Below are 20,963 nucleotides of genomic sequence, written 5' to 3'. Positions count from 1 at the left end.
TAATTATTATAAGTCTAAATTTTTTATTTGAGAATTTTATATTAAGGTTTGGTTTAATTCGAGATTAAAATACAGTAATATGTTGTATTTAAAGAATAATTTAAAAGCTCTCGATTTAAGCTAAATAAAAATATGAGAAAATTCATGCAAGCTTAAATAATTATTTGGGATGGTATAAAGTCGACAGAATTAAGAAAAAAGTCAAATTCGAAGAATCTTACGTCTAGGGGTAAAACGGTAATTTTACACCCGAAAATTAGTACACGTCATGACAGTGCCTTGAATGTTGTTTTATGTGCTAATAAGATTATTTTCAATGGTTATGAATGTTTATGGAATTTTATATGTTAAAAGGATTATTTTAAATGTTTATGTAATTTTAAATGTATAGGGGTTTTTATGTCAAAATGTTTATTTTAAATGTTTATTATTTAATATATCAAAATGTTATTTTCAAATGTTTTGATGTTAAAATGTTATTTTAAGTCTTTATGGATTTTTAATATGTTAAAATGTATTTTAAAACGTTTATAACTGTTTATGAATTTTATATGTTAAAACGTTTATTTTAAATGTTTACGAATTTTTAATCTGTTAAAATGTTTATTTTAAAATTTCTATGATTTTAATATGATAAATTATGATTTTTAAATGTTTATGAATTTTTATGATTTAATATTGACATTTAAAAGAGATGTTGCATGCTTGGTTAAAAGAAAAACATTATATGCATGTTTAATTTTTATTAAGTGATGAGAATACAAAACGTTGAATGAAGTGAAGTAATTGTGACTAAATATGTTGGAGATATCGTGAGGGTTATGGTCCCAGTGGGAGCCCGACGATCGTGTTTCCATTGATACGAATATGAATACGAATATGTTAATATGTTGGCCAAGGCCCAGTTGACCGGTGAGAGTGTTGTTGGTGTCTCCGTCACCCAGTACTGTGGTTTTCTCTAGATGGATCCATTGCCCAATACAAATACGAATACGAGTCACAATTATCAATCTGAATTCAACGAAAGGAATATGAATATGAATATGTTGAAACAGATATGAATATGAATACGAATATAAACATGAATATGAATATGAATATGTTTGTGTTGATATGAAAAAGTTTATGGAAATGTTTTTGTTAAAAGTTATGCATCTTTATGAAAATGTTTACGAAAATGTTTATGTTTATACATCTTCATGAAAACGATATTTTAAGTACAAGTTATTTCACTGTTGTATGTGATCTGAATATGTATTACTTGTTATCAAGAATATGATGTGCTGAGTCTTTAGACTCACTAGGTGTGATTGATGCAGGTGATTATGATGATTATGTTTATGGAGGTCTTGTTGGTTGATCTGACTGGACTGAAGGTGCACATAACCCGAGGACCGACGCTAGTTTTTTGCACTAGTTATGATTTATGATTTTAAGTGATGTTAAAGATATTTCATGATTTTATTTATGTTATCAGAGATTTTTGAGAGGTTATAGTATGTGCTATACTTTTAAAATAATGTTTTTGGATTTGGTAAGACGTTTAACGATTTTATGCTTTAAATTATTTCCATTGATTTTAAAATGTTAGTTGATAGTTTATTTTTAAAATGGTGCAAGATATTTTTAAAGTGTGTGTGTGTGTGTGTGTGTGTGTGTGTGTGTGTGTGTGTNGCACGTTTTAAGAAAAAAAATAGCAGACGTTTCAATTTTTTCACCCAAATGTAGAGTGAGGGAGCTGAACATTGTATCCATCATGTTTATCTTTTGTTCAGCGGTGAGTGTTTCTGGTAATTTCTTTTCACCGCCCAAGGGCTTAGCGACTTTCTGTTGGACAATAACAACTTGCATACTTACACGCCAAAGTGCAAAATCTCCAGTTCCATCAAAACAATCAACATCTATCTTAGAACCCACTTGCGAGTTCTTTGATAGCCAAGAACCTGGCTCTGATACCCATTGTAGTGATAATCACCTTGAGTCCACCGAGTAACTAAACAAAGATCAATCAACTCTTTGTTCCAGATTTCCGATTTCAAGTTTGATTCAACACATAATGAAATCAAGAACAATTGAATTAAAGAATAACAGAACAAACAAATCATAACACGAGATTTACATGGTTCGATCAAGAATTTGATCTACATCCATGAGAGGAGTTTTCACTATATTGAATCAAAGTGTAATGAACAATTTACAACACAAATTGAATATCTCGATATTCACTCTTTCTTCTTCTATGGATTACAAAAAAAACTCTTGAATTATCAATGGAGAAAACTTTTGCTTCTTGCTCATTGCTTCAAGGATGATCAAAAAACTTTCTCATGTGTGTGCTTCCACTAACTCCTTCTGCTTATATATCAAGCCATGCCTGAAATATTCACATCCAATGGCCATAAGCTGATCTCTAGTTAGTTCTAGCATTGATCTTGATCAACCGATTTTTTCAACCAACCAACCGCTGTATAACTGCCTTATCAAATTCAACAATATTCCACTTGGATTGTTCATATATCACAAGTTAAAATACATATATCGATCAAAACTACATATCCATGATTTATCTACCAAATTATATAGTTTATCGGTAGTTCATGTGCGAGATTAATTTTTACTTATTTTCGTGAGCCAAGTTAATTTTACATTTTTCATTTAGTAATTTCATTAATTAATTGTAACATCTCAAAAAACTAGAATAAGCTATCTAAACTAAACTACGAGATTTAAAATAAAAATCGACACTTGAAACCAATACACCTTAAAATAGTAGTTCAACTAGTCAGACTGATTTGACCAGGCGGTCGAACAAGAACATTGTTATATCATATAAAATAATAATATAATAAATAATATATTTAAATTCTAATCATCGTAAATCGGTTCGATCATCGGTCTGATTACTAAAACATTAATTTGAGATTTGAAATTCATTGTCAAGTGGATTTGTCCAAACAAACAAATGAATTTATTTTTACATATTTGAAATATTTGGTTTCAAATTCATCATTTCAAATGCAACTTAAAATACCTTGAGAGCTTCAAAACGAAACAATGAACTTCTCAATATTCTGTCTTTAGTAATATGTAAGATGATTTTTTTTATTAAAAAAAACCAATCAGAACCAGACTCTCAATCAAATGATATAGACAAACTCCACATATCAATATCATTTCTCAATTCTCAACATCGAGAAACCAAATTTGAAGTAAAGAACCTCGAACAAATTAATAAATGCAATCTTCACCGTTCTATACAATTTTCACATAATAACGTTATATAAATACAAGAGTAAAAAATAGAACAATGACAACTCAATGAGTAATATAAAAATTGTAAATAAATAATTAAAAATTTATTAAAAGGTATCGATTAGAAAATTAGATGCTATTGGATAATTACGCCAAAACGATGATGACCATGATGATAATATAGTAACAAAAATGCGGAATAAAATAATCAACAAGAACACAAAGATTTATGTTGTTCACCCAATATAGGCTACGTCTGCGGAGCTACTGCAAATCTTTATTATAGGGGGAAAATATTACAAGTGTATACGACACTCAATCTCTCACAATCCCAACTTCGAGTATAACCGAGAAAAAAATGTCTCTAACTCACACAAGATTAACACTCAATTTTTTTCTTTTCACTTGAGTTGCTCTCTTGAACTTGGGATGCTTAGAAAGCTTGGATGAGATATCTAGAAAATGAACTCTATATATAGTAAACTGTTCAAATGTGGAAGCTAGATGTAAATTCAAACTTTGCTATCCACCATTTGGACGGTGGAGCGGACGTTCGCATTGGACCGCACATGTGAACATAGGCACAATTTTCTTTCCTAAAATTTTGATCAAAAAATCACGTGTCCAAATCTTAACAATTCTCTCACTTGAAGACTTGATTTCAATCATGTCTTCATATCATCAATGCAGTAGCTCATATATCCTTTTTTGTACTTCAGGTCCAACTGAAGTTGTGTTCAACTTCAGTTTGTCAATGGTCACAACCTTTGTTAGCATATCGGCTGAATTATTAATTCCAGGAACTTTCTCAAGCATCAAGACTCCATCTTCTAGTATTGATATGATGAAATGATATCGAATCTGTATATACTTTGTCCTAGCATGAGAAACATGATTTTTTGCTAAGTGAATAGCACGTCACAGTATAATGTGTCACCCTCAAGCTTCTGACCCAATTCCTCCAGAAATGATCTCAACCATATCATCTCCTTGCTAGTTTCTGTAGTTGCAATGTACTCAGCTTCAGTAGTTGAGAGCACAACAATATTTTCCAACTTAGATACCCAACTTACTGTCGTACCACCAATGTGAACACATAACCAGTGGTACTTTCCTGCCATCCAGGTCAACACCCATGTTGGCATCGACAAAATCTTATAAGCCCAAATTTGACCTTCTGAAGCACAAAAATAAACTAGAAGTACCTTTCAAGTACCTCAGAATCTATTTAACTGCTTCCCAGTGTTGTTTTCTTGGATTTCTCATAACCCTGCTCACAATTCCCACTGCATGTGCTATATCTGATTAAGTCCACTTGCATACATGAGACTTTTGACAACAGAAGCATAAGGAACTTTGTTCATATAAGTCTGCTCATGCTCCATCGATGGTGATTGTGTTTTGGTTAGTTTAAAATGACTAGCCAAAAGAGTACTCACATGTTTAGCTTCATCCATGTTGAATCTGCTAATTACCTTTTTCACGTACTCTTCTTGATATAACTTCAAGATTTCATTCACTTGGTCTCTTAAGATCCTCATTCCTAGGATTTTATTTGTAGCACCCAAATCCTTCATAATAAATTCTTTTGATAACTCTTTCTTGAGTTTATCAATCTTCTCCAGGTAAGCTCCTGCTATCAACATATCATCTACATATACCAGTAGAATGATATAAAAACCATTAAAATTCTTCACAAAACAACAATGATCAGCTTGACACCTTAGGAAACCATTATTACTCATGAATCCATCAAATTGCTTGTACCCCTGTCTTGGAGCTTGTTTGAGACCATACAAGATCTTCTGAAGTTTGCACACCATTTTCTCTTTTCCATGTACTTCAATACCCTGTGGCTGCTTCATATAAATTTCTTCATCTTGGACACCATGAAGAAACGTTGTCTTTACATCTAACCACTCCAGATGTAAATCTTATTTTGCCACTAATCAGAGTACAGTATTGACAGTGGTTAACCACTGGAGAGAAAATCTTAGTGTAATCAATGTCTTCCTTTTGTTGAAAACCTTTACAACAAGTCTTGCCTTGTACCTCTTGCTACCATCATGTTATTCTTTTAACTGGTACACCCACTTGTTATGTAATGATTTTTTGCCTTGCAAAAGTTCTGTCGTCTGATTGGATGATAGTGAATCCATCTCATCTTCCATGGATAACTCTCACTTGGTTGAATCATCATTTTGCATTGCCTCTTTATAAGTCTCTGGTTCACCTTTATTTGTTAGCATAATATAATGAAGTGCAAGGGAGTATATCTCAGGTGGTCTAATTGTTCTCACATATCTTCTGAGTTCAATCGTCGAGTTTGTGGGTTATCACCTTGTGCAGTTGCGTCTTCATCTTCCTGAATCCTACTTTTTGATTAATTCATAGAAATATCTATCAATGGCACTTCATAAGTCTTCTTGACTTCAGGACCTTCATCTCCAGCTCCAATGTTTGACTTGTCCTTGTACAATACTTGCTCATTGTGTAATGCCCGAAATTTTTTTAAACCCTCATTTATAATTATTAGAATTAGATGTCGGACCCGGGGCGCCACACATTGAATATTACATCTCTGCTCCGAATGATCTTCCGATTTTAAAGAACAGATCCAAGAAGGAAAGGTTCCAGAGTTTCAAATTGATGAGAATGGTATCCTTTGGATGAAAGGACGGTTGTATGTGCCCGATATCGATGGAATTCGAGAAGAGGTAATGACGGAGGCACATAAATCAAGATTTTCAGTACATCCAGGAAGCACCAAATGTACAGAGACCTGAAAAATAATTACTGGTGGAACGAAATGAAGAAAGACGTAGCTGTCTTTGTTTCCAAATATCTGACCTGTCAACAAGTCAAGGCAGAACACCAACGGCCTGGAGGACTTTTACAGCATTGGAAATACCAAAATGGAAGTGGGATAACATCTCCATGGATTTTGTAGTAGGACTACCAAGATCAAGGCAGGGTCACGATGGAATTTGGGTAATCATTGACAGGTTGACCAAGTTTGCACATTTCTTGCCAGTACGGATGAATTACAACTTGGACAAGTTAGCTACCTTATATATGGACAATATAGTAAGACTACACGGAGTCCCAGTAAGTATACTGTCTGACAGAGACCCAAGATTTGTATCAAGATTTTGGAAAAGTTTTCAGAAGGCTATGGGAACCAAAGTAACTCTCAGTACGGCTTATCATCCAAAAACTGATGGCCAAACCGAGAGAACAATTCAAACNTTTTGTTATCGCTCAAACATTTTTATCTACCGTTGGATAAAATTTTTACAGTTATTTTTACAACATTAAATTCTTCCGCTGCTATTTTTAAACATTATACTTTATTTAATTTTTTATCTATGAACAGGATATTTTATTTAGTTTAAAAGAAAATTTTTAATTTTTCCGCAAATTTTCAAGCACGGGTTTTTAGGCCTTTACAGTCTAGCTTTGCCACCTAAAATGTTCAGGATTCACAACGTTTTTCACATCTCGCAACTGAGGAAATATGTCCCAGACCCTAGTCATGTACTCAAAGTCGCTCCACTGATGATTGAAGGACAACTTAACGAAGAACTCAAATATGAAGAAGTCCCTATCCAAATAGTGGACAGAAAAGACCAAGTGCTGAGGCACCGGACAATCCCATATGTCAAAGTACAGTGGTCAAATCATACTGAAAGGGAGGCCACTTCGGAACTTGAAGAGAAAATGCGCTCGCAATATCCACATTTATTTAAAAGCTCAACCTGATCCAAGTTTCGGGGACGAAACTTTCAATAAGGAGGGAGGGATGTGAGAACCCGGAAAATTTGATCCGAAGCAAATCACGTAAGAAATACAAAATTAAAATTTAGCTTAAACTAAGCTCTAAGCTCAACGATTTTCATTCTAACTATAGAAATTAAATATGAACTTAGATTTCAGCTAACTTAACTCGAGGAAATGGCTTCAAATCTTGGAGACTAACTCAACGGGAGGCCAAACTGCAAGTAATCGCATCCATCGAAGAGTTATCACTAGAGGAGTAAAACCCCAGCTCAAGGACTCGATCTTTCAGCTCAACCAAGCTTGTCCTAACAGGACCAAAAAGGGAGCTAAAAGATGAGCTAAGGGCTTGGACAAGTTAAATGTGCAAGAGATGACCATTGAGTTAACCAAGGAAAGGAGCTAAAAGACTAAGACATATTAAATATGCAAGAAGTGACTCATGAACTAACCAAGATGACTCTTGAATTGGATAGAAATTTGACCAAAATAAATGCCTTGCTTGGGCATCAAGGGGTCGGCCAAGGCTAGTGGAAGGGACAAGAATTTTCCTATAAATACCTCCCCAAACCTCACTCAAAATGCACTTCAAAAATCTCTCTACAAAGCCTTAAAAATTCGGCTCCCTCTCCCCCACCCCAAAACCTCTCGGCCGACTAGAGCAAGGAGGAAGCTTCGTTCGTGCGGTTCGAGTGCTACAATCCTACGTCGAAGTGCTGCTGGATTGAAGACAAAATTTGTTAAAGTTACATCGAAGTGCTGCCAAATTTTCGGAAGGAAACTTTGTGCCAAAATCTACAATTTCGAGTCTACCCTCAAAAATTCAGTAAGTGGGTTTTTGTTACGTATCTTCTTTCTAATTTTAAACTTTTCTAATTTTAAACTTTGCTTTGCATAGAATAACATGACATGCTTAAAAGTGTGTCCTATTTTCGAAAAATCAGCATGTTTTATTTTTAAAATTTCGATCGATTATGTGTTTTCTTCTATGTTTCGAAATTCTTTGATTCCGCTGAATCTGTCTGAAACTGTGATATCTGAAAATTCTGATACGTTCTGTCTGGTAAACTCTGAATTCTGTGTTGCACTGTTACGATTCGAATTTGAAATGGGACGAGAATTGTAATTCTGTCTGGCCCTCATTGGTGGGTATAAAACCATGTTCTGTCTGGCCCTCATTGGTGGGTATAAAATCATGTTCTGTCTGGCCCCTTAGAGGACTAAAATATTGGGGACAATTTGACCATGAAAATGAGATGAGTAACAGTGTTTTGTCTGTTCTGAAATGATCTGATTTGTTTCTGAAATTCTCTAAATCATCTGTTAACTTCTGTGTCATATTCGATTCGTTTCCGTAAGTTAAAAGCAATAAGTTTTGAAAGTCTGTTAAAGAAATGTTTTAAAGATTAAGTTCTATATGTATCTTTGAAAATCGATCGACCCCCCCCCACTTGCTGAGTGTTTCCCAAAACACTCACCCCTTACAAATTCCAGATAAGAATGAAGAACAAGTGAACGAGGAAGAGCAGGAAGCTTTCTGGGGATGGTAGACGATGAGCAAGATCCAAGAATTAAGTCTTTTTGTTTCCTTTGTTTAATTCCGCATTCACAACTATGATGTATTTGTTTTATATTCTTTTGTCAATGTAAAGACAATGTTTAATTTATGAAAAAGACTGGTTTTTGGCATTTCGATACGAGGCTTAATTGTTTTCAAGTAATTGTTAAACAATGCCGGATGTCACTGAAGCTTCGGACACGAGGCGTGACATTTAAGTGGTATCAGAGCCGCCAGGGTTATAATCCCGCTGGGATTTTGACAGACAAAATTTGATGAAGTCAAATTTTGGCAAATCCTAGTGTATCCCAATCTGAGTCCAACTTTCATTTGTTTCCTAATTTTCGAACACTTCAAAAATCTGTTCCTTCAATCGTTCCGAAAATCTTTAGTATCGAAAACTTCCTTCAATCGTTCCGGAAATCTCTAGTATCGAAAACTTTCCACGAAAACTTTGTTTCTATTATTTGTGCCTTTCTACCCTTTATACGATTCTGATATTTTTCCTCCACTTATTCTAGGAAATGGCTGCCCCACGTACCCGTGCTCAGGCTGCCCTTTGTATGCGTCAGCTCACTATTGATAATCAGACTAGGGAAATCGCGACCTTGAAAGCGCAACTGGCCAAGGAAAGGCTAGAAAAGCAAGAACTAAGTGAGATTAAGCACATACTGGAGACTGACGTACAACGATTAGCTCATCACTTGGACTTGGCTGAGAGCCAACTTCTACAGATGCCGAATGATTCAGCTCGCATCACGCGCTTAGCCTCACTCGACAGGGATTTGCTGGAGAGATTGGAGATAGAGCGAGGACGTGCTACTCAGGCTCGTCAGCGTCAGGAGGAGTTCGGCGCCAAGCAAGAGCGGTACATTTCAAGGCTCCACAGAACCATGGATGAGCTTCAAGACCAGAACAACTACTTGCATCGAGTGGTACAGAACAGGGCAGAGGAGGAGGAGGCACCGATGGAGGTGGCCGGAGACGACAGTGACAGCGACAGCGACGGAGGAGAGATGATAGACTAGATTAGTATCAAGATTTTAATAAAAGTATCTGGATTGTAGTGAAATTGCGATTAAGAAAATATTATGTACCGAATTATTATAAATGAAACTTTCTATTATCTTATTGCATATTTAAAATTGGATGAGTATACTATCAGTAAAATTGTAATTTTTTTTATATAGGAAAACAAACATGGATCTTCAAGGCATTATAAATAAACTTCAAAAACAACTTCAGGAAAAGGAGACAGAAATTAAAACACTAAAAGAAAAAAATGAAAAACTTGAGAGAGACAACTACCAGTTGGATGGGAATAATGTATGCATGATGGAGGATCTTCGTGAAGCCAGAGAGGAAGAAAAGAGACTACGCGAGGACGTTAGACGTTATGCTGCCTATCATCAAGAGTCGGAACGTCGTCACGAGATCACCAAGCAAGAGTTAAACAAAGCTCAAGATAGGATTTTTACACTCCAAATCAGGATTATAGCCTTCTCAAAACACAACGCCGTCTTGAGGAACGGATCGAAGAACAAGAAATCGATGAAAAAGTAAGCCAATCGACAATACAGGAGCTTCAAGAGCAAGTAAACAACCTTGACCACCACAACACACAGTTGCAAAATCATATTGATCAGCTACAGAATAACATGATTAATATGGAGGAACTCTTGGAAGAAATTGAAGCTAACCAAGAAGAAAATCCTATTGAAGAAGAATAGATTAATGAGGCAGTAGGAGACGGTGATGTCATAGATGAGTAGGGAGAGAACTCTAGATTAGACATCGACTGTATCTAGAATTATTTGATTAATCCTTTGTTTTGACACTTTTTATTTTATGAATTTCAAAATTTATGAAATTATTTTAATTTTACATCGTGGCAAATAAATTAATAAAATATATGTTTATAGGAAATGGCAGGCAGACCACCCCGAAACAACCGTAACCCTCGTGGCGTCAACCAAAATGAAAATCCGCCACCATCACCGAGAGTGAATCTCAGTCAAGAAGATATGATGGCAATAGCTACCATTGTAGCCGCCACGTTGCAAGGAATCGTGAACCCCTTTGCCAACGCTATCCAGCCACCACCGGAACCCCAACCGCTTGGAATTAAATACCATTATGAATCTCTGAGAAGGAATCGAGTTCCAACTTTCGATGGAAACCCAGACCTGGAAGTCAGTCATAACTGGCTCAAAAATGTAGAATCCCAACTACACCTATTGGAAGTGCCTGAAGAATTGAGAGTAGAAGTTGTAACACCGTTTCTAGAAGACAGAGCACGAAAGTGGTGGGAAACTGTGTCACCATCTCTAGCTGAAGTAGAAGAAATCACATGGCATAGTTTCAAGAGAGAATTTTTGAAACAATACTACCCAGCTGAGTTTTGTCTGCAGAAGTTGAACGAATTTGAAAACTTCAAGCAGACCCCAGACATGACAGTGATGGAATACACTTCAAGATTTAACGATCTGGGAACTTATGTCCCAACGATCATGTCTGACAAAACATTGAAAATGCATCGCTTTAAGAAAGGACTGAACAGCCTAATTCAATCGGCTTTAGCAGTATTCAAGCCGAATAATTTTGCTGATCTGATGGGCGCGGCGATGAGCGCGGAAACAGATATCAAGCGCCGTGAAGAGGAAAATAGGAACAAGAGACCATTGGTCAGCCAATCTGCTCAAAATGGTCCCAAATTCAAGAAGCCGAATCATTCAAGTGGACCTCCAAGAGTAAATTTCAACAGTGCTGGCAATATCGAAGGAAAGTGGTGCAATACATGCCGACATATGCACATTGGAGAATGTTATCGGAAAACAGGTGCGTGTTTCAAATGCGGTAAAGTGGGTCACCGGATTAAGGACTGCCCAGACAACAATGACAAAGGGACGGGATCCATCAAACCAAAGGAAAACAAAACTAATGCGCGGGTGTACGCAATAACTCAGGAGGAAGCTGATAACACCAATGAAGTGGTGGCAGGTACTATTTTACTCAATGAAATGCCTGCATATATCTTGTTTGATTGTGGTGCTACACACTCGTTTGTGTCTAGAAGAATTACTAAGAAACTTAAACTTGAACATTATACTCTTAATGAACCATTAAGAGTGGCAACACCGGTGAGTAAAATAATTGAGACACACAAAGTGTATCGAAACTGTAAAATTGGTATCAACAAACAAACTTTTGAAGTGGAATTGATTCAACTCAATATGGTTGAGTTTGACATCATTCTTGGAATGGACTGGTTAGCTAAAAACCATGCCATGGTAGATTGTCAAAAGAAAGAAATTAGACTTCAGACTCCGACTAAAGAAGAAGTCATATACCATGGAAAATCCAAGGAAAAAAAATCTCTGTTATCCGCCTCACAAGCCTGGAAGGCCATAAAAGGAGGAGAAGAAATTTATCTGGCGATGATCACTGATATCAAAGAAGAAGAAGTCCCAAAGTTGGGGGATATACCAATTGTTCAAGAATTTCCAGATGTTTTCCCCGAGGAATTACCTGGAGAGATACCCGATAGGGAAGTAGAATTTGAAATCAATTTGGTCCCTGGTGCTGCACCAATCTCAAGGGCACCATACCGAATGGCTCCAGCTGAATTAAAAGAGTTAAAGGGGCAACTTCAGGAATTACTGGACAAGAAACAGATTCGCCCTAGTGCATCTCCGTGGGGAGCCCCAGTGCTGTTCGTAAAGAAAAAAGACGGAAGTATGAGGCTATGTATTGACTACAGGGAGTTAAACAAGATAACCATAAAGAATAAATACCCACTCCCAAGAATAGACGATCTTTTTGATCAGCTAAAGGGAGCCAAGGTTTTCTCAAAACTCGATCTAAGATCTGGTTATCATCAACTGAAAGTCAAAACTGAGGATATCCCTAAAACTGCTTTTAGGACGAGATATGGACATTACGAATTTACAGTAATGCCTTTTGGTTTAACAAATGCTCCTGCAGCATTCATGGACCTGATGAATCGAGTGTTCAAACCATATCTCGACAAGTTTGTGGTTGTTTTTATTGATGATATCTTGGTATACTCACCAAGTGAGGAAGAACACCGAGAACATTTGCGTCTCACGTTGCAAACACTGAGAAAAAAGGAACTATATGCCAAATTTAAGAAGTGTGAATTCTGGCTGAAAAGTATGGCGTTCCTAGGACATATAGTTTCTGAATTTGGGGTGTCAGTAGACCCTAAGAAGGTAGAGGCCATCAAAGATTGGCCACAACCTAAAACAGTAACCGAGGTAAGAAGTTTTTTTGGTTTAGCTGGCTACTATAGAAAATTTGTGGAAGGATTTTCTTCGATAGCCATCCCACTCACCAAACTTACTCAAAATAATTCGAAATTCATTTGGAATGAGGCATGCGAAAGAAGTTTTGAAACCCTGAAAACAAAACTTGCATCCACACCAGTACTAATTCTTCCCGAGGATGGTAAGAATTTCACTATATATAGTGATGCGTCAAAAGGAGGATTAGGGTGTGTAATTATGCAAGAAGGTCAGGTAATTGCTTATGCCTCCCGGCAACTAAAACCTTATGAGCAAAATTACCTCACTCATGACTTGGAATTAGCCGCAGTGGTATTTGCGCTTAAAATCTGGAGGCACTACCTTTTATGGAGTGAAATGCGAAGTTTTTACTGATCACCAGAGCCTCAAGTACATTTTCACCCAAAAAGAATTAAATATGAGGCAAAGAAGGTGGATGAAACTTCTAAAAGATTATGATTTGGTAATCAGTTATCATCCAGGTAAGGCGAATAAGGTGGCAGGTGCATTGAGTCGAAGAAATTTTGGAAACATGAGTTTATCTTCACTATCGACGCAACCAAAACTTCGGGAAACCATTAAATTAAAGCAGAGTCAAGACACCTCTATCGTTAAAATTAAAGAACAGATCCAAGAAGGAAAGGTTCCAGAGTTTCAAATGGATGAGAATGGTATCCTTTGGATGAAAGGACGGTTGTATGTGCCCGATATCGATGGAATTCGAGAAGAGGTAATGACGGAGGCACATAAATCAAGATTTTCAGTACATCCAGGAAGCACCAAAATGTACAGAGACCTGAAAAATAATTACTGGTGGAACGAAATGAAGAAATACGTAGCTGTCTTTGTTTCCAAATATCTGACATGTCAACAAGTCAAGGCAGAACACCAACGGCCTGGAGGACTTTTACAGCATTGGAAATACCAAAATGGAAGTGGGATAACATCTCCATGGATTTTGTAGTAGGACTACCAAGATCAAGACAGGGTCACGATGGAATTTGGGTAATCATTGACAGGTTGACCAAGTTTGCACATTTCTTGCCAGTACGGATGAATTACAACTTGGACAAGTTAGCTACCTTATATATGGACAATATAGTAAGACTACACGGAGTCCCAGTAAGTATACTGTCTGACAGAGACCCAAGATTTGTATCAAGATTTTGGAAAAGTTTTCAGAAGGCTATGGGAACCAAAGTAACTCTCAGTACGGCTTATCATCCAAAAACTGATGGCCAAACCGAGAGAACAATTCAAACCCTAGAGGACATGCTGAGGGCATGTGCTCTAGATTTTACTGGAAACTGGAGTGAACAATTACCCCTGATAGAATTCGCCTATAACAACAGCTATCATAGTAGCATCGAGATGGCTCCATATGAGGCTCTGTATGGCCGAAAGTGTAGGTCGCCTCTATATTGGGATGAAGTCGGAGAAAAGACTGTTGCTGGACCAGAGCTTGTACAATTAACCGTTGACAAAGTAGCCATAATCAGGGAAAGACTCAAGGCAGTCCAAAATAGACAAAAGAGTTGGGCTGATTTGAAGAGAAGACCGTTGGAATTGGAGGTTGGTGAAAAAGATTATGTCAAGGTTTCTCCCATGAAAGGAGTGGTTCGGTTCAGCAAATCCAAAAAGTTAAACCCGAGATATGTAGGACCGTTCGAGATATTGGAACAGGTGAGAACCTTAGCCTACCGTCTAGCTACCGTCTAGCTTTGCCACATGAAATGTTCAGGATTCACAACGTTTTTCACTTCTCGCAACTGAGAAAATATGTCCCAGACCCCAGTCATGTACTCAAAGTCGCTCCCCTGATGATTGAAGGACAATTTAACGAAGAACTCAAATATGAAGAAGTCCCTATCCAAATAGTGGACACAAAAGACCAAGTGCTGAGGCACCGGACAATCCCATATGTCAAAGTACAGTGGTCAAATCATACTGAAAGGTAGGCCACTTGGGAACTTGAAGAGAAAATCCGCTCGCAATATCCACATTTATTTAAAAGCTCAAGCTGATCCAAGTTTCGGGGACGAAACTTTCAATAAGGAGGGAGGGATGTGAGAACCCGGAAGATTCGATCCGAAGCAAATCACGAAAGAAATATAAACTTAAAATTTAGCTTAAACTAAGCTCTAAGCTCAACGATTTTCATTCTAACTATAGAAATTAAATATGAACTTAGATTTCAGCTAACTTAACTCGAGGAAATGGCTTCAAATCTTGGAGACTAACTCAACGGGAGGCCAAACTGCAAGTAATCGCATCCATCGAAGAGTTATCACTAGAGGAGTAAAACCCTAGCTCAACGACTCGATCTTTTAGCTCAACCAAGCTTGTCCTAACAGGACTAAAAAGAGAGCTAAAAGATGAGCTAAGGGCTTGGACAAGTTAAATGTGCAAGAGATGACCATTGAGTTAACCAAAGAAAGGAGCTAAAAGACTAAGACATATTAAATATGCAAGAAGTGACTCATGAACTAACCAAGATGACTCTTGAATTGGATAGAAATTTGACCAAAATAAATGCCTTGCTTGGGCATCAAGGGGTCGGCCAAGGCTAGTGGAAGGGACAAGAATTTTCCTATAAATACCTCCCCAAACCTCACTCAAAATGCACTTCAAAAATCTTTCTACAAAGCCTTAAAAATTTGGCTCCCTCTCCCCCACCCCAAAACCTCTCGGCCGACTCAAGCAAGGAGGAAGCTTCATTCGTGCGGTTCGAGTGCTACATTCCTACGTCGAAGTGCTGCTGGATTGAAGACAGTATTTGTTAAAGTTACATCGAAGTGCTGCCAAATTTTCGGAAGGAAACTTTGTGCCAAAATCTACAATTTCGAGTCTACCCTCAAAAAGTCAGTATGTGGGTTTTTGTTACGTATCTTCTTTCTAATTTTAAACTTTGCATAGAATAACATGACATGCTTAAAAGTGTGTCCTATTTTCGAAAAATCAGCATGTTTTATTTTTAAAATTTCGATCGATTATGTGTTTTCTTCTATGTTTCGAAATTCTTTGATTCCGCTGAATCTGTCTGAAACTGTGATATCTGAAAATTCTGATACGTTCTGTCTGGTAAACTCTGAATTCTGTGTTGCACTGTTACGATTCGAATTTGAAATGGGACGAGAATTGTAATTCTGTCTGACCCTCATTGGTGGGTATAAAACCAAGTTTTGTTCTGGCCCCCATTGGTGGGTATAAAACCATGTTCTGTCTGGCCCCCATTGGTGGGTATAAACCCATGTTCTGGCCTCACCCCTTAGAGGACTAACATATTGGGAACAATTTGACCATGGAAATGAGATGAGTAACAGTGTTTTGTCTGTTCTGAAATGATCTGATTTGTTTCTGAAATTCTCTGAATCATCTGTTAACTTCTGTCTCATATTCAATTCGTTTCCGTAAGTTAAAAGCAATAAGTTTTGAAAGTCTGTTAAAGAAATGTTTTAAAGATTAAGTTCTATATGTATCTTTGGAAATCGATCGACCCCCCCCCCCCCACTTGCTGAGTGTTTTCCAAAACACTCACCCCTTACAAATTCCAGATAAGAATGAAGAACAAGTGAACGAGGAAGAGAAGGAAGCTTTCTGGGGATGGTAGACGATGAGCAAGATCCAAGAATTAAGTCTTTTTGTTTCCTTTGTTTAATTCCGCATTCGCAACTCTGATGTATTTGTTTTATATTCTTCTGTCAATGTAAAGACAATGTTTAATTTATGAAAAAGATTGGTTTTTGGCATTTCGATACGAGGCTTAATTTTTTTCAAGTAATTGTTAAACAATGCCGGAAGTCACCGACGCTTCGGACACGGGGCATGACAGAATTAGCTTCAGCATCCACGACTGCTAATGTATCTCTGCAATTGGAAGTCATATAAAGTTTTCCGATTTTCTTTCCTCGAGCACCAATCATGGCTCTTTTGTCCACTTTCCAAGAACCATCACCAAAGGTCACATTATGACCTTCGTCATTGAGCTGTCCCACTAAGATCAGATTTTGTGTCAATTTTCGCGCATGCTTAACTTTGTTAATTTTCCATATAGATCAATTTGACATCATCATCCGGATTTCACCCATAACAACTATTTCCAAAGGTTTTCCATCAGCTAGGAAAAATTTTCCGTAATCGCCAGCAATGTAATTATCAAATACATCATGATTACCAGTTGTGTGAGACTAAGTTTCTGAGTCCATAACCCTAGAATCAACTCGGCTTTCCATGTTATAGTAATAGAGCATCATGTACCTCCCTAGTAACAACATTTGCATTATTCTTTGTTGATTTGCAGTTCTTTTTCAAGAGACCAGTTTCATCACAATTCCAGCACTTAAAATTCTTTTCAAAGTTGCTTTTGTCCTTTCCATTTCTTGACTTGGACCTACTACGCCATTGGTTAGAACTCATTTTGCCACTCCTGTCCTTCTTTTGTTCTCGAGATTTAGAGCAGATCTTGATGATGTTCCTTCACCTGAATCTATCATGTGAACTTTTTCAGCAAGAATTTGATCTCTGACATCATTGAATTGTAGCTTTCTTTTTCAACAGAATTGCTAACCGCTGCCCACATTGGTTCTCAAACATTTGGTAAAGATGTCAAAAGAATAAATGCACAAATCTCATCATCAAAATTAATTTCAACTGATATTAACTAAGAAACAATCGTGTTGAACTCATTTATGTGTTTCACCGCCGAAGCACATTCTCCAATTTTCAAGTTGAATAACTTTTTCATAAGATGTACTTTGTTGTTTGCCGATGGCTTCTAGTACATGTCCGATAAAATGGACATCATCTCTTATGTGGTTTGTGCCTTCGCCACGTTATGTGCCACATTCTTCGTTAGGGTCAATTGTATCACACCTAATATCTGTCGGTCAAGGAGCTCCCAGTCATCATCCTCCATCTTTTCCGGTTTTATTTCCTGATAGAGGTTGATGCAACTTCTTGCTATACAGATAATCTCTAATCTGTAACTGTCAGAACGAAAAATATGTTCCGTCGAACTTGTTGATTCCCGGTCCCGATCCATCATCTCCGGCCATCGCTTCTCTAGCCTTAGGCCACTCGTGCACACGATTTGTTGGCTAAGTGGATTATCTATCTATCTATCTAACTATAAACAATGGGCAATAGGGTTTGCACGTGCCATTTTCAGATCAATAAATCAACTGTTCTGAAGTCAATTTGTCCATTAAATGAGTTTTAAATTCAAAATTGATGGAGTGGAACAAGTATTCCAAACAGAAGAGTGCAGGACATCACAAGACATGGGTCACAAAGTCCCATGAAAAAGCAGCAATTAAAAGAAAAGATACAACTAATCTTTATTCACTTGTCGCCCTTCTCTGTATCGCGGATCGTCGAAATAAGCAAGAATACTATTTCTACGGAAAATGCAAAAAATCTAAAAATCTTTTTTGATGTGAAAGATCAGACAAAGCTGCAACCACAGAGTATAGTCAGAATTTTAAGAAATTTTACAACAAGGTTCTGATACTAGTTGTTGGGTAATTACGCCGAAATGATGGTTATCATGATGATAATATATTACAAAAAATGCGGAAGAAAATAATCAACAGGAACACAAAGATTTATGTGATTCACCCAATATAGGCTACGTCAACGGAGCTAATGCAAATCTTTATTATAGGAGGAAAATATTACAAGTGTATGCAACACTCAATCTCTCACAATCACAACCCCGAGTATAACCGATAATATATTTTCTCTAACTTACACAAGAATAGCACTCAATTTTTTTCTCTCACTTGAGTTGCTCTCTTGAACTTGGGATGCTTAAAAAGTTTAGATGTGATATCTATCAAATGAGCAAATACATATAACAAACTCTTCAAATGTAGAAGCCAAATGTAAATTCAAAATTTGCTAGCCACCATTTGGACGGCACTGCGAACGTTCACATTGGACGACACATGTGAACATAGGCACAATTTTCTTGCCTACAATTTTGGTCAAAAAATCACATGACCAAATCTTAATAGATGCTAATTAAAATATTTGAAAGGTAGATATAACTAATTGATAATAACAAAAAAGTTTATTTTCATAATATTTTTAGGGCAAAAATTTGAGGTTTTTATTTCATTTTTGACCAATATGCACTATATATATCACTTAAGATTATATGACATAGTTTATCTATCAAATTATTTAGTTTGTCCATAGTTCATGTGCTAAATAACTTTTTATATTTTCGTCTATCGAGATAATTTTTCCTTTTCATTTTTATTTAGTTATTTTATTTATTTGAAATCCATATCTAAATGATTATCCCCGTATTCCTGCTCATGTGATTAATATCTTATAAAAAAATTCTTTGATTGTCAATTTTCTTACCATATTTTGAGTTTTTTATTTTTAAAAGATATCTTAATCATCAACGAGACCTATTAGTGGAAGAGACTAATTAAAATTAAAAAAATTCTCGTGAGACAGTTTAACGAGTCATTTTTGCCATATGAATCTCCAATTCGACCCTACATATGAAAAACAATATTTTTTATGTCAAAAATAGATGTCTCACGGATATAAATTAGTAAGATTATGTTACACAGACCTATTCATAATATGACAATATTTGTGAAAATTGATATAGTAAAATTCTTGAAATGTTATACTTATTTCAATTTCAATTCATTTAAAAGTATAATATATTCATCTTAAAAAACTATAATTTATTGTTATTAAAATTGTCAAACAGACCAACGATTTTATCTATCATTTATATGGGTTAGGATATAACTAACCCATCTCGCTTATTTGACCAACCTATCAATTTTTAGTTATATTAACAAGTTGACCCATAATCCGTTAGAGCACTTACATTGGTGTTGTTTGAACACCAATGTGGTGTTAATACCAATGTGGGTGATTGTTAATCACCCACCCACTTGTGCTACGTAATGTGGGCGTTCAAACATTTAAACACCCACCTTACTTCTTTCTTTTTTTTATTATTTTATTATTTTTTGAAAGGAAAGTGAAAGCCCACCCCATTAATTACATATATTATTTAATTTAGTAATATATTTTAATAATTAAATAAAAATTATTTATTTTTAAAAATATTAAAATAGTAACGACTAATATTATTAAAAAAATTAAAAAATTATTTTAACGACTAATTAACGAAAAAATTAAATATTCATATATAAATACTCACACATTCTACAAATTATTTCAAACATTTGAACACTTTATTCTACATCATAAATCACTAAAAAAAATCTTCTCTCTTCTAATTTCATCATATCAATTTTATTTGAAAAATTTATTTCTAAAATCCTACTTTGTGCCGAAATGTATGAAAATTACCGAGATTTTTTTAGAAATTTCGTGAATTATCCAAAAATGTCGGAAGAAAATACTTCTTCCCAAAATTCACAAATTTCGCCAAATTATCTATATTTTCTATACCCATCAAATTATCCACAGCACACATATCCACCAAATTATCCCTATAATCCATATCCACCGAATTATCCATATAATCCATATCCATCAAATTATTCATCTAATCTACATGCAACCGGTATGCTTTTTACATCTCTGACGGAAAATGCCACACCGACTTTCGTGAATATCTCCGAACAAATTCCGAAATACGTGACACTCATGTGCATCACCAACTTTGTGTCGACTTAGTTGAACATATTTGATCACAATACAACAACAATCCTTAAATTAGTATTTTACATCTTCTCATACGTTTAATTTATATGTTTTTTTAATTTTTATGCAAGCGTTATTTATTTTTATATGTTGTACTGTTTCATTTTAAGTTTATAATAAAATTTTAATTTAAATAAATGACACTCATAAAATAAGATAAAAATAAATTTACGTACTAAATATATAAAAACATATTATTATTTATATAAAATAATAATAANATGCATCACCAACTTCGTGTCGACTTAATTGAACATATTTGATCACAATACAACAACAATCCTTAAATTAGTATTTTACATCTTCTCATACGTTTAATTTATATGTTTTTTTAATTTTTATGCAAGCGTTATTTATTTTTATATGTT

This window comes from Primulina huaijiensis, chromosome 13, assembly GCF_012295235.1.
Source record: "Primulina huaijiensis isolate GDHJ02 chromosome 13, ASM1229523v2, whole genome shotgun sequence".
NCBI lineage: Eukaryota > Viridiplantae > Streptophyta > Magnoliopsida > Lamiales > Gesneriaceae > Primulina > Primulina huaijiensis.
The sequence above is the reverse complement of the archived record's forward strand: the minus strand, read 5'-3'. Positions refer to the sequence as shown.